The sequence below is a fragment of the Garra rufa genome, chromosome 6 (genome assembly GCF_049309525.1).
Source record: "Garra rufa chromosome 6, GarRuf1.0, whole genome shotgun sequence".
NCBI lineage: Eukaryota > Metazoa > Chordata > Actinopteri > Cypriniformes > Cyprinidae > Garra > Garra rufa.
This window is the reverse complement of record NC_133366.1, coordinates 4,441,048-4,461,888: the sequence shown is the minus strand read 5'-3', so window position 1 is coordinate 4,461,888 and position 20,841 is coordinate 4,441,048.

Genomic DNA, 20,841 nt, shown 5'->3' with positions numbered 1-20,841 from the left:
TGTTTGTCTTACAATAGAATATAAAACTCTACTACAGCATTATCAAAAGACAATGATAGATTATCTTTAAAGCTAATTCCAAACTTTATTTCTAATAATATGAAGGTTATCAATTGACGTGTTTTGGTTGTGTTTGTCAGGAGGAAGTAGATGTTTGGTGTTGATGGCAGTGAGTCTCGGGCTCATTTGTGTTCCTCTGCTGGTCGTCATCATACTGCAGCACATTACCATCACCAGTTACAAGAACACAGTTAAAGAGTTCAACCAAACCATCAACAGCTTACAGGACAATTACACTGATCTAATGATTGGAAAACACCAACTGCAGAGCAACTTCAGCTCTTTGACTCAGAAGATACTGGAGCTGGAGACCAGAGCCAGGAGTGAGGAAATGATGAAAGAAGCATCTAAAAGAGGTCCATGTAGACATTGTTATGATGTTCTTCTTTTAGGTTCCATGTACACTGTTTCATGAAGTGCCTGTTTCTGTGTGGTTTAGTTTATTTATTCATGTCCAATGAGTTGAAGAGCTGGTCTGACAGCAGGCAGTACTGTAAGGATCATGGTGGTGATCTGGTCATTATCAACAGTGAAGAGAAGCAGGTGAGTTTGTGTGAGTGTCTGTTACTGAATGACAGGAATCAAACTTATTCTTGTTTTTATTCACACACAGAGGTTCATTTTTTCATTCGCCAAGGAAAAAGTGTGGATTGGTTTGTATGATGGAGAGCAGGAGGGCAACATGACATGGGTGGATAATTCAACACTGAATCAAGGGTGAGTACTAAAAATCACCGTGTGTTGATTTATATAGTTGCGGCCCTATAAAACTGAACATCTGATACAGGTTATTCAGGTTATACGGTGGAAATGAGGACTGTGTTGAACTGAATTATAAACAAGAGCAGCCAGGATGGTCACCCCTGAATGGCTGGAATGATCAATCATGCTCAGAGAAGAGAAAAGTAATTTGTGAGAAATTGGGTTACCCCTTCAGTCGAATCACTTCGACGTTACATTGGGATCTCGCTTGAGAGACCGATCACCTCTGAGCCTTATTAAAAAGGCCAATTGAAAATTGGCGAGTGGACGTGCGCGCCGGCCACGCCCCCGTACATACGGGTATATAAGATGGCTGCGCGCACCACTCAGTCAGACTTTTGCTTTCAGAGCCGATGTGTCGAGCCTCTAAACAGCCGAGAAGAGTTCTTCAGAGTTCATGCTCCCTCCTGCTGCTGCGCTGCCATAACTAAAACAGTGTTTCACAGAAAGAGCATTGTTTGGCAGCTGTCAGCGCGGTCCCGCGGGCGGCCGTTTTCACGGCCATATAAAGCCTTTTTGCATTCCAGCGAGCAGCCCCGGCGAGTGCATTGCCCCGCGGCCCCTCCCTGGGCAAACCGGGATCACAAAAGAGCAATTTCTAGCGGCCGTCTTAGACGTCCTTTTCAGGATGTCTTTTCGGCCGTGCGTTTCTGGATGTGGTAGTTTCCTCTCCTCAGCGAACGGACATGAGCGCTGCCTCACGTGTTTAGGCTTTGAGCACGCTGGGGTGGTGCTCATGAATGGTCCATGCGGTTAAAGCATGACCATGACCACGCTGAAGTCCTGCCGCCCATGCCCATCATAGGACATGACCATGACCACGCTGAAGTCCTGCCGCAGCGCCGCGCTCCCCCCCGGTCCCGTTCTGACCGGATGTGCATGAGGAGCTAACAAAATCGATGGCGCCCTATTAATTTGAAGCGCACTCCAGCTCCTCTCCCCTCGCCACTCTCCATGGCGGGGCAGCCAAGGGGTACGTGGCGGTCCCCCAGGTCGGGCGCGCCATCGCGGTGCACCTTTGCCCGCGGGCGCGGCCGCCTGGTGGGGCCCTCCGCGTCTCCCTTTTAGGGCATGTGAAATTTCTTCCGCCCCCATCGGCTGGGCCTTTTCTGCGCCCCCCGACACGCTTCCCCGCCCTGCAGGCCATTGCAACACTGCAAAAGTGCCAGGTGCAGGCACCTTAAGGCCTGCACGAGAGTGGTCCTGACCAGGGGGTACTTGAAGAACTCCGCGCCGCCACTGACTTCGCCCTTCGGGCCACTAGGTCGCGGCGTGTCCCCTTGGTCAGGTGATGTCCACCTGCGTGGTCCAGGAACGCCACCTATGGCTGACTCTGGCCCGGATGGCAGAGGCCGACAAAGTTCGCTTTCTCGACTCTCCCATTCCCCAGAGCGGCCTATTCGGCGACACCGTGAAGGGTTTTTGCTCAGCGGCGTCGAGCGTATCGCCGGCCCCTAAAAGCCTGCGATCCTCCGCCCATCAGCATACCCCGTCGAGTTGCCAGAGCAGTACGCCTCCCCGTCGTTCGGGCTGGGCGTCTCCTCTGGCGCTCCAACGGTCCAGAGGCAGACGGAGGCCGTCCAACATATCCTGCCCCACCGCGAAGTTACCATTCCGCCGCCTGGCCGTCGCCGAGGGCGTCCCCCCGCAGCTCCGTCCCCTGCTGAGCCACACGATCCAGGCTCGCAGCCGACGTCGAGCCGCCCGTGGGAGAGGGACGCCGCTCGCCTCTCAGGGTCCTGCGACAGAAGACCCTCGCAGGCGAGCTTCGAAGCGTCCCTGATGCGAGCACCCCCAGAGGTGGAGAGAGCTACTCTGTCGGCACTCCCGCTGGAAGCGGGACTTAGCCGGTCATTTGAAATCACAGAAAGACCCAGCTTTCTCACCTCTGGCCCCGGCCCCGAGTTTCCTTCCTGAGCAGCACTTCCACTCCACTCCTCGGAACCAGACTCGGGACCGGATGTCGCCAGCGCGGGAACCAGGGAAGTAGGTAAGCACTGCTTAGCGCAGTTAGACACTTATCCAGGACGTTTATCCTTCTGGGTTTTGTCTCCTTCCCTGTCTTTCCCCAGGCTGCCCCACCACGGTCACGCCGGTCAACGTTCCCTTGATACCACTACACTGGTTGATACGGACGGTACGGCCCGGCTCCAGGCGTCCGCCCAGACTCACAGGTACCCCTTACATTCTTTATTCGGAAACAGGCGTGCCTCTGTTCTGCCTGCGGAGGTCGCGTTCCTACTGGCGAAGGACGCGATCCAGCCTGTCTCTCCGGCCGGGACGAGGTCGGGGTTTGATAAGAGTCCTGACTTCACGTGTCCAGTTAGAGTGGTGGGTTAACATCCGCCCTGGATGGAGCTCTGTTCCGATCCCTTCTTAGGCTGTCGGCACACATGCTCACGACGACGCACATACAAGTATGTTTCCGTCTCCAGGGCTGGGTTGCAGCCATCTGCCTGAAGGGCACCCGCTGTCGCGTCTCGATCTTTCCCCGGTGCACACCCCTCCGGCGGTCTGCCCCGGGGGTCGAGCGCTCAGCGCGAGGTGCTTCCACTTGGCTAGTCCCTCTACTTCCTGCCTTCTTTAGGCCATAGGAGCTCCCCTGTCCCCTCTTCGGCAGACAGGTACTCGCGTCTTCAACCGTCTCTTCGACTGGTGCTTACCAGCCCACTCGTGAGTTCCGTTGTGCGAATACAGGGACCTGGTGCCTCGGCACCCCCGCCATCTGGTCCTTCAGGCCAACCGAGGGAATCCCTTTCCTCGGTCGGGAGCCCGACTCGGTCCACAAGACGGCCCGCCTTGCTACCAAGAGCGCGCAGTTGGTGCTGTAGTCTCTGAGCTAATCAGGAACTATTCAGCGGTCCCCTCAAATCAGAGGCTCCTGGGGCACATGTCAGCTCTAGCCGCTTGCCGTTAAGCTGTTTCATGTGAGACCGCTGCAGCACGATCGAGTCCTCTGATGGGCATGGCATCTCGGCTCTCTCCGGACTGGCGTTTTCCCGCAGTATTGCCGACAAGTCAGCCCGTGGCTTACCACGGGTTGGGTTGCCATGTACAACAGAGGCTTACAGCTCCTCCCATCTGCTCCCATGGAGTCCAACGTGGCAGATTTTGCTACTTGCCATTCATTTAAAGCAGGGAAACTCTACCGTGCAGCCCCCCGGTTCCCACGGCAGTCCACCCACCTGCAGAATGGCGACTCCACCCCGTGACGCAGCTAGTTGGAGTTATATCGGCAGGCCCAGCCACATCCGCTCGCCCTCCCGATTCCTCCCATTGCCAGAGTAACTCTGGCACATAGCTGACCTCTGGGGCTCAAGTACGCCCTTCCCCAGTGAGCCTCCTTGCGCAGACTCTGTGCGAGTCCAGGGAGGACGAGGAGTAAGTCTGGAGGTTGCGCTGCAAGGACGGCCCACCCGGACTTAGGTCTTAGTAACCTTCCCCTCGCGGCAGTCCCTCCCTGTAAGGGCACGGCTTGACACCATGGATCTCTCCGGCCTTCCACAGGCCGTGATACAAACTATCACTCGGTACTGGGCTCCCTTGGCAAAAGCTGGCTCACGCACTGAGATGAGGTCTATCGCTGGCATTCCTCCAGAGATACACGATTGCAGTAGTGCTTCCTTTCCTGCAGGAGAGTTGGAGCGCAGGCTGTCCCCTCGACTCTCGGAATATATGCCGCCGCTTAGCCGCATATCACATGCAGTAGATGAAGCAAAATAGGTAAGCACCCACTGGTCGTGAGGTCCCTCAGAGGTGCCAGACCGCGCCTCATACCCTCTTGGGACCCCCCCGTCGCCCTTCGGGCCCGCGGGGCGCTACATTTGAGCCCCTGGCCTCAGTCGAGCTAGAATTCCTGTCATTTAGACAGCGCTCCTGATTGCCCTGGCCTCCATCAAGAGGGTAAGGAGACCTACAAACTTCTCTGTAGGGAAGCTTCCCCGTCGCCTTCTCAGGCCGCGGGGCGCTCCCTTGGAGCCTCGGGCCTCAGTCGAGCGAGAAAAACGCTCCTGACTGCCCTGGCTCCCATTGAATGAGCAAAGGTTCCCCAGAGGTACTCAGTGGGCCTCAGTCGAGTCCTGTCATTAAGACAGCGCTCCTGACTGCCCCGGCTCCTATTAAGAGGGTTGGAGACCTACAAGCTTTCCTTGCCAGCAAAGTGTGTCAAGAAGTTCGGGCCCGGCGACTCTCACGTTACTACCTGAGACCCCGGCCCGGCTATTGTGCCCAAGGTTCCCCACCACGCTTTTCCGCGGTCAGGTGGTGAACCTGCAAGCTCTGCCCTGGAGGAGGCAGAACCAGCCTTGCGATGTTGTGTCTATGTGAAAATGAATTCGCTCTGCACTTCAGACGCACCTAGCAGCTTATCTGCTTGGGGTTCAGCAGAAAGCAATTATTCACCCTATAATTCAGATTTTGCCTGTTAAACTGCTTTTGGGTCAGGTTTCTTTAGTTTTTAATAAAATGTTGGGAACACTTTATTTCATGGTCTCTTAATAGTTGCTTATTAGCATGCATATTACTGGAATATTAGCCATTTATTAATATTAATTAAGCACAGATTAATGCTTTATTCTACATCCCCAATCCTAAATTATCTCTAATCCTAAAAATCCTAAAACAGTCATAGTTAATAGCGATGCAATAGTGAGGCATCTTCAACTCGTTAAGTCTAAAGAAACTTTAGTTAAAGATTTTCTTCTTTTTTCTACTTTTCTGCATTTTCACTTCTATATACTTTAGCTCACTCGCACAACAGTACTGTGAATATTGTTGGCTTTTGTAGTGCATAATGAATTCTTTGTGACTTTCCCATTTGTTAGTTACAAATAAAAGCATCCACTTATTTTCTGATTCTTTAGGACTGTTATTATAAAAAATCTGAAATTCTGAATAATTTAAAACTTGATCCATCTTCAGGTTTTGGGAAAAAGGTGAGCCGAATGATTTATTTGGAAATGAGGATTGTGTTGAAATCATGGTTTCTTCTACCGCCTCCATTCTGGAAAACTGGAATGATCTCCCGTGTTCATTTAAGAGAAAAGGAATTTGTGAGAAATAATGTTCATCCAGTCTTATTTCGGCTTTGCTTGCATTATATTTTCTTATGAAATCATTCTTACCGTGATTTTCATTGTCACAATCATTATTTTCTTGTCTATAATACAGCCTCTGGTGTGTTCATATTTTGCTTCATCAAAAGCAGCTCTATTTTACTATGATCTTATTCTAGCTTTAATCATGCATTTCATTTGTTGGTCTGAAGTGTTAAAGTGACAATCACTGTAAACTACAGAAATCTAAAGTGTCCTAGATTGCCATAAATGACTATATTTCTTGTGATATTAAGTGTCTGTAAGATTTGAGTTGAATTGCTTTCTCTTTTAATAAAACTGTCAAGTACCACAGTAAACTCTATTTTATTTCATACTTCATTCTTGCGTTTCTGCTTTAGTGCTCTATTGAGAAATGTCCTCCAGTCCAGCAGGGTGCAGCAGAGAGCAGGTTTAGCAAACTAATCTTTCACCGGTACAATCAGGAAACTGCAGAGCATCAGACAGGCATCTTGGTGCAGCATTTCTCCATGCTTAGAGGATGCAAGAAAATAAAGTAAAGAAATCAAACGAGGATGTACCATTTATGAAATGAGAAACGATCTTGTGTCAGTGTCCACCTCTCGATTCAGGGCTAGAAAGGTTCATACACTAGAGCGTGCTAAAGATCATTGGATTAATATGGTTTAATAGAGAAATTGTATCCATTTTAAGTTTATTACACACAGAGAGTAACACAAATTCACAATGCTGTTTCATTGTGCATATAACATGTTTTAAACGTGGCATAAATAAAGATGTGTCTATGGCAAAGTGATGGAAATGGAGACGTTTAATATAATAACGGCAAAAGAGCAGCTGAGGAAGACCTGCAAACAATACTCTGAATCAAACTCTGATTCATTAACTGTTTAACTGAAAACCTTGGTGCTTTGCAAAGCTTCATTTCACAATCGCTACTGATTGGCTGCAAGTGTGTTTTGATACTCAGTCAAGAAAGGTCTAAACAAATCCTGCCCAATTGCTACTCAAAACTAGCCCAATCGCATTTGGATGGGGGTATCATTTTTAAAATTGCTTACTGGAGAGTAAAGTACACATTTTTGGTGGGGTTTCCCTGGTAAAATTCATATTCCAGGAGATTGTTTTCTGTTTCAACCTCTATAAATAAATAAATGCTTTCGACACTAAACAAGTAATTGTCTCACTGAATATTAATGAATAAAAAACACAAATTGTTTTGGCTCAAATCAGCCCTGTGGATTGGGAGTCTTTCCCACTGATCTCCCATATACTGGTTGGGTAGGTTTTGAAGCATGGATGCTGGTTTAAGATGGTCCTTAGCTGGTCATGTGCTGGTCCTAAACTGGGCCTAAGCAACTAGCTCCTGCTCAGGACCAGTTTAGGACCAGCACATGACCATTTTAAACCAGCTCAATCCAGCATCCATGCTTCAGAACCTACCCAACCAGCATATGCTGTTTTTTCAAGTAGGAAAGACTCTACTGTGAGTTTTGTTAATTCGTGTATTATAAATAGAATGATACTAATGCAAATTAGGACTGTATTGACATGATAAATGATCTCTCATGCTCAGATTATGTTTCAGACTGCATGCCAGTTAAAGTGATCAAACTACTAAAAATATCAGCTGCATCTTCAACTCTTTCCCCCGGTTTCACAGACAGGGTTTAAGCCTAGCCCTAGACTAAAATGTAAGTCTGAGCTGTTTCAACTGAAATAAACTTGCACTGACTGATTTGAAAAATATATCAGTGCCTTTTTTGTTTTAAGATGCACACCAGTAATGTTTTTTTTTTTTTTTCTAAGCATGTTTATAAAAATGACTTAAATGTCCTAATTGATCTATGGCCTAATCCTGGCTTAGTCTAAGCCCTGTCTGTGAAACCCGGGCCTTTAAGTCTAAAGAAACTTTATTTGAAGATGAGATTTAATGATTACAATGGTTGAGAAATGCCATTAATATATTCATTTAGAGTTTCCTAACCATAAAGAAGGATCTAAGCTCCAATGTTTTAGCTACATCATTTTAGTTAAAATAGCAGAACAGTGACATCTACTGAGCAAATGAAAATATATGAATATCCTGTTGTCACCCATTTGTGTTTAACAGCTGTAAACAGGAAATCGTTATCTTACAATCTGTATTTTCTAACACCATCCTGTCTGTTTCTTAATGCCACAGTGGTGCAGTTTACAAACATTATTAATTCCCATAATAATTCCAGTTCCAGTCGATTGTCTTTGGTACAGAGGCCTAGTTCGACCTCTTTTAGGGGTGTTTGAGTCTATTTTGATGGTCACAGATTCTTCTTGTTGGATGTCGTAGCTGCTAACATGATGATTTGACAGCAGTTATTAGGTTTAATATGCAATATATATTTTATTATACCATAATATGAGTCTACAGAGAGTTTTAGAATGAGAATGAAAGTCTAGATTTTTCTGAGTCTGAGCTAATGAAACCACTTCCTGTGTAGGGTTTGCACTATTTAAAAACACGGTACACATTATAAAGATCTCAGCTCATCTGTGCACACATACTGTACTCTACTGTAAGTAAGAGCACATCATGGAATCAGGACCTCAAAGTCACTACCAGAATGAAGGAAAAGCTCAAAAGCAAAGTAAGCAAAACATTTATTTTAAAGTAGAGACGGTCTTGTAGTTTCGCTAATGTCTGAAGGGATGAGAATATAAAAGAAACTATAGAATACTCTTTAAAAAGGCGCATCATTTATCTACCAACCAAGGTATATTAACTGTAAAGGTTGATTTGAGATGTTAAATCTGATAATATGTAGTGATCATTGTCATTAATCGCTGTTTTCGTTGGGTTTGTCAGGAGGAAGTAGATGTTTGGTGTTGATCCCCATGAGTTTTGGGCTCTTTTGTGTTCTTCTGCTGATGTTCATCATACTCCAGCACAGCTTACAGAACAGTTACGCTGATCTAATGACTGAAAAACACCAACTGCAGAACAGCTTCAACTCTTTGAGTCAGAAGGACCTGGAACTGGAGACCAGAGTCAAAGATCTCACTGCTGAGAACGAGCAGTTACAGAGAGATTTTGACTATTTGAGTCAGAAGAAAACGGAGTTAGAAAGCAGAGTCAGGTCTTTGAGTGATGAACTGAAGAAAGAACAATCTAAAAGAGGTAAGCACAAATTATTCTCTCTCTGTCTGTCTGTGTGTGTGTGTGTGTGTGTGTGTGTGTGTGTGTGTGTGTGTGTGTGTGTGTGTGTGTGTGTGTGTGTGTGTGTGTGTGTGTGTGTATGTAGGCCATTGTTTGAAATGAAATGTGTTCTAGCCTATTAGCCTAAACACATTTTATTGAGCTTACTGTTAAATTAAATATGTAGACTGGGGACCTATAACAGATGTCAGTACTTTTCAATACTTTTGCCTCAATGTTCATACACTGAGTATTTATTTCTGCATGGACAGGCTGACTAAACATCAATATCAATTATGCATGTTAGGTTACATTATAATATTATTCAATAATAACAGCAAATGCATCAATGCAGTGACAATTCACAACAGTCATTACTGTTATGTAAATGGAGAGATGGACTTAGTAGGCTGTGTTGCAGCAGGTGCATAGTAACTGTTTCATGCACAATATCACTGGTGGCGGGGCCCCATCTCATTGTTTGCGGGGCCTCACAGATGTGCGGTATGCCACTTACCTTTTTTTGTGCAAATATACATTGTATGTGTATGCTTTAAAAAAAGAGTGTGTTCCTTTTAGCCAATGTTTGGAGTCCAGGTGACTTGTTCGTGTCCACTGAGGCAAAGAACTGGTCTGACAGCAGGAAGTACTGCAGGGATCATGGTGCTGATCTGGTCATTATCAACAGTGAAGAGAAGCAGGTGAGTTTGTGTGAGTGTCTGTTACTGAATGAGAGGAATCACACTTATTCCTGTTTGTATTCACACAGAGACACATATCTTCATTAGTCAAGGAAAGAGCGTGGATTGGTTTGTCTGACATAGAGAATGAGGGCAGTTTGAAATGGGTGGATAATTCACCACTGAAACAAGGGTAGGAGCATGAGATAATATTTTTCCTTTCAATATACTTTTATGTTGCTAATTCATCTGATAAATAATTAAAGACAGTGTGAGCTGCGGCTATAAGTGCACAATCCAAGTTGGTTACTTTAATGAGTGAAAACTTTGGGATACCTGAAGATTTGGGGTTCTGAATAACTGAAAATGTCACATTTTATTTAGGTTTTTTTCCCCACATGAACCGAATGATGCATATGGAATTGAGGACTGTGTTGAAACGCAGCTTTGCACAGACTGTTCTTCCAAACTGAACACCTGGAATGATCTCCCATGCTCAGATTTAAAAAAAGCGGTTTGTGAGAAATAGGGTCATCCTGTCTTGTTATGCTTTGACTTTCTTTTTTTTTTTTTTTTTGGAATCATGTTATTGTGAATACGTTTTTGAGTTTTTGATTGAGGATTCTATCTTTGAAACATTTTAATTGTTTGTACCTTTTCATTATGTTTACTGCACTTTCATGTTATTAATTTTGTTTGGCAATTTAAAAAATCAGAAGCTGATATTCAATTGAAAGTGAAAATGTAAACTTGTCATTATTATTGCTAAAATAAACCAACAACCTCTGTTTCTCTTGGGTATTATTCTGATATTAAGTGTCTGTGAAACTGCTTTTTAGACTACTTTTTTTTAGTTATCGGGCTGTGCATTGTTAAGTTTAAGTTTAGTTTAGTGTTTAGTGGGAGGGATTTTAGTTACTACAGCGTATATACTTACAATACAAATATCATCTGCTAAAAAAATCAGGTCAAAAATCTACAATTTGTCTAGTCTCTATGGTTGTTGTAAGTTTTGCGCGCCAACAGATGGCGCGCAAAACGTCAAACCTTTTCCGGTACAATCAGCATTCAAGCCATGCTGAAGAGAAAGCGGGAAAGGGGAATGGAAGTGCACAAAAGAAACCAAGAATGCACAATTTAAGTAATTAGAAGCAGCTCGTGTCAGATAAAAGAATGAGGCAGAAAAATGATTCTGCCACAAGGTTGTGTGCCCCTCCCTGGTGAAAAAAAACAGCTAAAACCAGCCTAGGCTGGTTGGCTGGTTTTAGCTGGTCATAGCTGGTCGGCAGGCTGGTTTTAGAGGGGTTTTGGCCATTTTTCCAGCCTGGCCAGGCTGGTCAGGCTGGTCTTAGCTGGTCAGGCTGGAAAACCACCAGCTAAAACCAGCCTGGCCAGGCTGGGAGACCAGCTAAAACCAACTACTTCCAGCTTAAACCAGCCAATACCAGCCAACCAGCCTAGGCTGGTTTTAGCTGTTTTTTTCAACAGGGCTCTTCTTCTCGCCTCCCCTACTTGCTGAACGTGATCGATATGGAAAGTGAAACTAAATAAAACGGCGCATACGAAAGTGATTGCCCGCTTTTGTAAAAATGATTGTATAAAGCAAGTGACTTGAATTTTTTTTAACTTCAAAATGTTGACACAATCAGTTAATGTTAGAGTGTTCATATTGGCAGCACAGAACGTAAACAATCCCTCTGAACCGAACGATACTCGCATATTTTGCTAATTATTGCTGCTGAAAGTGGCTGTACTAATCAGTAGGACCTGGAAAATATTTGTTAATTTGTTAATAAAGTTTTAATAACTGGTTTCTATTAATAGTTTGGGTGTGAGGAGTTTCATACTGAAAGTCAATATTTTTCAGGAACGCCAGTGTCAGATGAAATCACTTCCTGTGTGGATTTAGCACTATTAAAACAAGAGCAGGCATCATTTTAAAGACAACTGTTGTCACATCCCCGGACATTCATGTTGGTTTCTCCCATTCTCCCCCGCAGTTCAGTGTGTGTTTGGTTCCTCCTTCATTGTCTCCACCTGGATGTGTAATCAGTCTGTGTATTTAAGGTGTGTGTTTTCCCCTGTACTCTTGTTGGTCTTTAATGTTATATGGATGTCTTACCCTGCTGTTCCTGTGTCTGCTTGTATTCCGTTGGATTTATTAAATATTCGTCTTTTACTACGTCGTTGTTCGTGTGTTCCTGCCTACATCGTGACAACTGTGAAGACATACTGCAGGAACAGAAAATGGAATTAGAGGACACAAATGGACCTCAAAGACACTCCAATTATGAAGGAAAAGCTCAAAGTCACAGTAAGAAGAACAATATTAAATTTCACTTTATATAAAATTTTATTTTTTTGCTTGCGTATTTTGCTGTGTAGTAAATCCAGCTGTTCATCATTATACAGCAACATTTTAAAAAGTCAACTAGCCGCTTGCTTGATTTGCAAAATACAAATATGTCTGATTAATAAGAATATAACGAGTTTACTTCTGTTAAATGAATCATTCTTGTTATTTGTAACTAAATTAAGAAATAATCAAATGAATTAGATCAGCACTTGTTTATTCAATGGGACTGAGGTACTAGGGACGAAAATTGGTCTACGTATTTCAAATTGCTACTGAGCTAATGGCAATTTTATGGGATTTATGGCGGATTGAGGAACTGAATAAGATTAAAAAAAAAAAAGATTGTTGGAAAAACACGGGTAACGGATTGCCTGGAACGCGGCATGTGTCCCAGCTTAAGACGTGAGCTCAGTACTGCGCATGCGCACTGGTTGATCTAGCCTGAACAATAAGCATTTTTAACGCTATTTGAGCACAAGGAACCATATTTATGGGGCAGTTCTTGTCAGTTTTATTTGGTGATTTAAAATATGAAATTTAATCGTAAGCTTGGTGAACAGTTTTGGAGAATTTGATGTTTCCCCATTCAAATAGATAGGAGCTGCACTTGCACGCCCGAAAGGTGTTTCAAAGATGGCCACCAAGTGACATTACTTGCCTTAAAGGGACTTTGCTGTGCATGCTCAGCACTGCGACGGAAACACATGGGTACAGTCAATTGGAAGAAGTGGAGTTGTGTAAACGCCGGCGGTTTGAAGTTCTAATCGTTCTTCTTCCTTGATATTGAGGGTAAGTACTTTATTGATATGTACCTGTTTGTAATTAGTAACGTGGGATTATAGATTAAAAATAAGTTATTATACACTGTGGTAATGTTTTTAAGCAGGCTTATTTAAATACCGTTGTCTTTGTCGATACGAGTTTCACCTTAATGTTAATATATCCGCTACAATTTGTGCATTTCTGTCACAATTCAATGGTAACTACGCCCAACTATTAACTACATAACCAACATTAAACATGAAGTCTACCCCAACAATGGGAGGGGAGAACGGGAGGAAAAGTGAATGCAGAGTCGAACACCCAGCACCCATTTTTTTTTTTTTTTCTGTTTGTAAGTTAATGTAGCTAGCTAGCTTATTGTGCCATTTTTACGATATACACGAGGTACATTTATGTAACTTGTCCTATCGGTTATATCTGAAACACCAGAAGTTACTGTTGAATCAATGTGACCTTCTCATCTCATCTTTTTTTTCAGTCTAGCTAACGTTTATAGAGGTTTTTTTTTTTTTTTTTGAGATAAAAAGTAAAATCTATGTTGCTGTCTACCATATATTTTAAAGTCCTAACAAATTGCAGTTACATTTAATATTGAATAAGTATACATGGTTTTATTCAAGGAATATAGCATAAAAATTTTATAAAAAAAAAATTCTCCCCACAGCGGAAAAAAAAGAAATGCATCGCAATACAAAGCTGTCCCCATGCTCTTCTGGTGTGAACCTCACCTTTATTACACGGTAAGTAGTTTTTCTTAACACTCACGTACAGTAATGTATAACTAACTATTCTTGATTACTGAACTTTTCTTTTCTTTCTCTTTTAGTGACATGTATGTGGCAGTGCAGGAAGTGTGTGGCAAAGGAGAGTTGTAGGTACAGATTACTTAAGCATTATAAACTAACCATTGTTTTGAAAGCGGCAGTCGTTATGTTTGTGTACAGTAGTCAACATTTGAAGTGGATCAAAACCTCATTAAAGTTGTACTGAAACAAAACAATATCCATTCTTGTCTTAGGACAACTTTGATTAGCTTTTTTGATCCACTTCAAATGTTGACTACTATATGTGACCCTGGACCACAAAACCAGTCATAAGGTTAAATTTTACAAAACTAAGATATATACATCATATGAAAGTTCAATAAATACGCTTTCTATTGATGTATGGTTTGTTAGGATAGGACAATATTTGGCCGAGATACATCTATTTGAAAATCTGGAATCTGAGGGTGCAAAAAATCTAAATACTGAGAAAATCACCTTTAAAGTTCTCCAAATTAAGTTCTTAGCAATGCATATTACTAATCAAAAATTACATTTTGATAGGTTTACAGTAGGAATTTTACAAAAAAATCTTCATGGAACATGATCTTTACTTAATTTCCTAATGATTTTTGACATAAAAGAAAAATCAATAATTTTGACCCATACAATGTATTTTTGGCTGTTGCTACAAATATACCCCAGCGACTTAAGACTGGTTTTGTGGTCCAGGGTCACATATATTTAAATTATGCATGCACATTTAACACATGGGCAGGACTCAAAAGTTCTAGTAGAGTTCACCCGTTACATTCTACACAGACAGCAACATGTTCAGGATTCTTACGCTGTGCCGCTGCTGAAGTTTGAGTTAATCTTGTCCCCACCCTACAGGATTACACTGTACATACCAGAGAAGCCTGTCATCAAGTCTCTCTGCATCTACTTAAATGAAGACCCTGAAAAACTAAGACATATTTGGTGAGTTCATGACAAAATAGTTTCAAAAGCCCAAATATTCTGTACTTAGGCTGTGTTTTTCCCTATTTGCTACAACAAAAATGACATGAGAGAACACTTAACTTTGTCAAATAACTGAGCCATGACAAAGTTCTTATGTGAATTGGTTGATGTACTAAACTATTTAATTAAAAATGTAATTTAATTCAATTTATTCATATCGGTTGAACTCTCTTGAGGCCTAATTTACAAAACTATATTTAAACCCCTAGTAAATATTTAAATTGATCTGAAAGGCAGAAGAGGCATGCTACAAAAAATAAATAATAAATTGGTTTGTCTGGCATGGAGAACGAAGGCAACGTGAAATGGGTGGATAATTCCCCACTGAAACAAGGGTAAGTGCAAAAACACTCAAAGAAAACTACTGTGGGTTTAAGGTTTTTATTCTTATTTTTAATCTTGCCATCTTGTCTTTCATACATTTCTTGAATTTTAACCGTTGCTTCTGTACTACTTTAATTTATTCTGGGAACTATTCTGCTACAGCATGTGTTGTTTAAATAAATTGCTTGTGACAATCATCATTTAGTTGCTAAATTTTATATATTATATTTATTTAACATTTTATTCAGGTTTTGGGTCGTAGGTGAGCCGAATAACTATATCGTGTTAATGACGACTGTATTGAAATGAGACCTTCAGATTCTGTCCTAGAGAACTGGAATGATGTATCATGCTCAGAGATGAAAAAAGGGATTTGTGAGAAATAAGGTCCATCAGTCTTGTCATGTTTGTACTTGTTTTGTGGAATCATTATTAAGAATCTAAAAGTATCACTGATTCTCCATTTCAATCTGATTCTGAGTGTCTGTAATCTGCTTTTGAGGTGAATTGTTTTCTCTTTGATTAAATTGGTCAATAACCATCATTACCATATAAACCCAGTCCATTTTAACAAGCAAGACAAATTAGGCAGTCTTTTTGCTTCATCCCAAGTGGCTCCTTTAATATGATCTTATTCTAGCTGTTATGAAACTGCTTCTGATTTTAATTGCTTTCTGTTTTAATAAAATGATCAGCTCACAGTATTATCACAGCATTTTTGTTTTATTTCTTACTTCCTCCTTGTGAATCTGCTTTGTTGCTCTATGGAGAGATTTCCTCCAGTCCAGCAGGACGCAGCAGAGAGCAGGTTTATCAGACTGAAATGATCAGAGAGGAAGACAAACATCAGATCCAGAGCACTTCCTGCTGTGTTTCCTGGATCATCAATATAAAGGTCAACAAGTTTGGCCTTTTTAAGGCTGTTTGAGTCCATTTGAGTGTTCACAGACTCCTCTTGTTGGCTTTTGAAGTTGATAACATGTGGTTGAATGAACAATACACAAATATAGTAGTACAGCTCTGCAGAGAGTTTTTAATTTTGAGTGAAGGACTTTATTCACGTCAAAGGCCAGTGTGAAATGAAACCACTTCCTGCATGTATTTAGCACTCTTGAAAAACACTAGTGATTATTGCAAAGATCACAGCTCATCTGTGAAGACGTACTGTAAGACACAGTGAATAATGGAATTAGAGGACATTTATGAAAATGTTGAACGCAGAGATATTGAGAACACAACTGGACCTCAAACTCAGAGTCACGGCCAGGATGAAGAAAAAGATCTAAAACACAGTAAGCTGAAAATTACATTAAATCCAAAATAGTGTCACAGATGGTGTTGTTAATAATGTCACTAATGTTTGAGGAAATGAGAACGGTTACATACAATTAAAAATATTTATTCCAAGAACAATATATCAATGTTTTTATTATTATTATTATTATTATTATTATTTATATTAAATGTATTAACATTTAATTATTTTTTATTTACTTTTTCAACATGTTCTTGTTTGGCTATTTTACCATATAGCAACATACAAGTATACAAGTCATGCAAATGTATATAAAGCTCTACAACATTATCTAAAGACAAAGATAGATTGTTTTTAAGGCTAATTTAAAGCTTGGTTTCTAATGATATGAAGGGAATTAATTGATATTTGTGTGTTTTGGTTGTGTTTGTCAGGAGGAAGTAGATGTTTGGTGTTGATGGCAGTGAGTCTCGGGCTCATTTGTGTTCCTCTGCTGGTCTTCATCATACTGCAGCACATCACCATCACAGCAGAGAGAGACCTGATAAAGAGTTACAAGAACACCGTTAAAGACTTCAATCAAACTATCAACTGCTTACAGGACAATTACACTGATCTAATGATTGAAAAACACCAACTGCAGAACAACTTCAGCTCTTTGACTCAGAAGAAACTGAAGCTGGAGACCAGAGTCAATTCTCTACATGAGGAACTGAGGAAAAAAGCTTCTAAACTACGTCAGTGCACACATGATTTTGTTGTTGTTTCACTGCTTTTTTATCTTTAATGTACACAGTTTTATAAATTTCATGTTTCTGTGTGGTTCAGGTTGGTTTTTCATGTCCAATGAGTTGAAGAGCTGGTCTGACAGCAAGAAGTACTGTAAGGATCATGGTGCTGATCTGGTCATTATCAAGAATGAAGAGAAGCAGGTGAGTTTGTGTGAGTGTCTGTTACTGAATGAGAGGAATTAGACTCATTTCTATTTTTATTCACACACAGAGACACATATTTTCATTAGTCAAGGAGAGAGTGTGGATTGGTTTGTCTGACATAGAGTACGAGGGCAGCATGAAATGGGTGGATAATTCACCACTGAATAAAGGGTGAGTGTACTACTATACTTTGTTAAACTCTTTTGAGTTTTGTTGTTGATTAATAGAAAATCTGATATATGTTATTCAGGTTTTGGCTTAATGGTGAGCCGAATGATCACGGTGGAAAAGAAGACTGTATTGAACTGATTCCTTCACATCCTGTCCTGAACAACTGGAATGATATCCCATGCTCACACGGAAAAAAAGGAGTTTGTGAGAAATAGGGTTAATTTAGTCTTGATGTGGTTTTGCTTCTATTATATAATATGTTCTTTTTTATTGTGACTGCATTATTCCTCTTTGATTTTTGCTCTTGATAATTTAAAATTTATGGATATTCGTATGTAAGTAAAATGTAAAATTGCCATTATTTTACTTATTGCTATAAACTCACAATATCTTCAAGACACAACTCTTACGCAAACACCACAAAGATTTTCAGCAAAACAAAACTTAACTTTTCTCTGCCTTTACTTTTGCTGTAGCTACATATATTTGTATTGCATAAAAAAAAAATATATATATGCAGTTTAAATGTTTAATAGGTAATAAATGTATTTAAAACTACATATGTTATAGTAAAATTTCGGTTTCTCTTGATGTGAATTAGAGTGATCTGGGTCACTGAAACTCCAACACAAGCAGCTCTATATTAATATGATCTTATTCTAGCTGTTATCATGAGTCTCATTTAAATGTAACCCTTGGCTATAGGATATTAAAATAAAACCGACTACGCCACCTAGGTTATTACTCAGGAAAATATACGGGAAACACTTGTTGATTAACACAAAAGTTACAACGATATGAAGGACCCTGTTGATTCGTTTTTGATTCAAGACAGAGACGTGACGTACAAAAAGATACACATTTATTAATTCACACCTCAATATTAAAAAGACAGTCTTAAAATGGTCTCATCACAATTACCAATTAATTACCCACAGTCACAAAGGGACCGCAATATAGGGGACACTCCACACGGCAAATCAGTGTATAAAGATGATTAAAGCAAGTGAAAAATCAAACCAATAAAAATCAATACAAACTCCCCTTCAGTTCAGCGTCAATATTACAGCTCATCCTTCACCTGTGGATATACACACTCAGACCAAGATACTTTCACAGGAAACAAACTGAAAGAATCACATAAAAAGTAAGTTCAAAATGCAGCGTAATGATCAATTGAATTAAATATCTATAGACGCTAGATCCAGATCAAAACGGTGACGGCAACATCAAGGACAGCGGTAGATGAGACAAATTTAAAGAACAGCCACAAATACGGGATATGAAACAACAGCTAGCACCTTCAGGCCGCACCTAAAATATAAATTTAAGACAGATGAGGGATTTTAAAAATGAAATCTTCTTTAAAACCCACAAACAGACTCCTTACCTCCTAGGTGAATTTCATAGACTAGAGCAGACTTTGCGAACGGCGCTCGTCACTTCACGCACACACTCCCCTAATGATAAATGCATTCTTTAGACCAGTGGTTCTCAATCCTGGTCCTGGGGGACCCCTGCTCTGCACATTTTGCATGTCTCCCTTCTTTAACACACCTGATTGAGATCATCAGCTCATTAGTAGAGATCCATGAACTGAACTAACAAGCTGATGATCTCAATCAGGTGTGTTAAATAAGAGAGACATGCAAAATATGCAGAGCAGGGGTCCTCCAGGACCAGGATTGAGAACCACTGCTTTAGACTATCACTTAAAACTAATGAAAGAAACTAAAGGCAAACAACTCACCAGGAGAAGGCAAACAAAGGATTAAGGTGAAAAGAACGGTCTCTGACCACGGAAGCTTAACATGCACTCGAGAAGTCGCACACAATGCTCACACGGACACATTTTAAAAAGCTGAATATCTACGCGCTCCCAGTAATGAGCTGCACAGGTGTGCACAATAAAACGACGTTCCGACGCCAATAGGTGTGTCCTGCCCTTAGTACATTACCGCGAGATTCTAAAAATAAAACCCGTCACATAAAGCACAGTCAAACTCAGTTCTTGGAGGGCCGCATACTCTGGAGAGTTTAGTTCCAGCACTGCTCCAACACACATACTGTACCATGTTGCTTTCAAATTAGCCAGATTGCCCTGATTCACCCTGTTATTGTGATATTGAATGTTTACAAAACTGCTTTTGAGTTTAACTGCTTTTTTTGTTTGAATAAAATGTTCAATTAGAAAGAGAAAGAGCTTTATTGTCAAGTGTGTTTGCACATACAAAGAGTTTTGGGTAAAAGAAGCTTCTAATATACAGAAACGACAACAACAAAGATAATAACAATAAAGATATGTAAATATGACAAAATGTAAAAATGACAGTATTTACACAACTTTCAAAACTTTGTTGACCAATTACGAAGCAATGCTTAATTTTGTTCAGTCTGTGGAGAAAAAAGGTCACATCAGCAATTAAAGAAAAAACACTTAACCAAAACATGGTCAGGTCAAAGTGAATGAATAATGTTTGGTCCCAAATCCGTATCAATTTTACTAGTAGTCCACTGTATGAACTATTTTTGGGGATAATATGTCACAGTTTACTTTATTTTGCTATCCTCACTTATATAAATTAACTATAGTGTCCTGCACCCACTAGGAAAAAAAGAATGTAATGTCTGAATAATTTTTGGTTTGCACATACACTGACCAAAATTACAAACGCAACACCTTTGTTTTTGCACCCATGTTTCATGAGCTGAACTTAAAGATCTAAGATTTTTTTCTATGTACACAAAAGGCCTATTTCTCTCAAATCTGTCTAAATCTGTGTTAGTGAGCACTTCTCCTTTGCTGAGATAATCCATCCACCTTACAGGTGTGGCATATCAAGATGCTGATTAGACAGCATGATGATTGCACAGGTGTGCCTTAGGCTGGCCACAATAAAAGGCCACTCTAAAATGTGCAGTTTCATCACAAAGCACAATGCAACAGATATCGTCAGTTTTGAGGGAGCGTGCAATTGCCATGCTAACTGCAGTAATTTCCACCAGAGCTGTTGTCCGTGATTTGAATGTTCATTTCTCTAAATATTCTTTAAGCCATAAGCGTTTCAGAGAATTTGGCAGTACATCCAACCGGCCTCACAACCGCAGACCACGTGTAACCACCACAGCCCAGGACCTCCACGTCCAGCATTTTCACCTCCAAGATTGTCTGAGACCTGCCACCTGAACAGCTGCTGCAACAATCGGTTTGCATAACCAAAGAATTTCTGCACAAACTGTCAGAAACCATCTCAGGGAAGCTCATCAACTTGCTCATCGTCCTCATCGGGGTCTCAATCTGACTGCAGTTTGTCGTCGTAACCGACTTGAGTGGGCAAATGCTCACATTCGATGGCATTTGGCACTTTGGAGAAGCGTTCTCTTCACGGATGAATTCCAGTTTTCACTGTACAGGGCAGATGACAGACAGTGTGTATGGCATCCTGTGGGTGAGCGGTTTGCAGATGTCAGCGTTGTG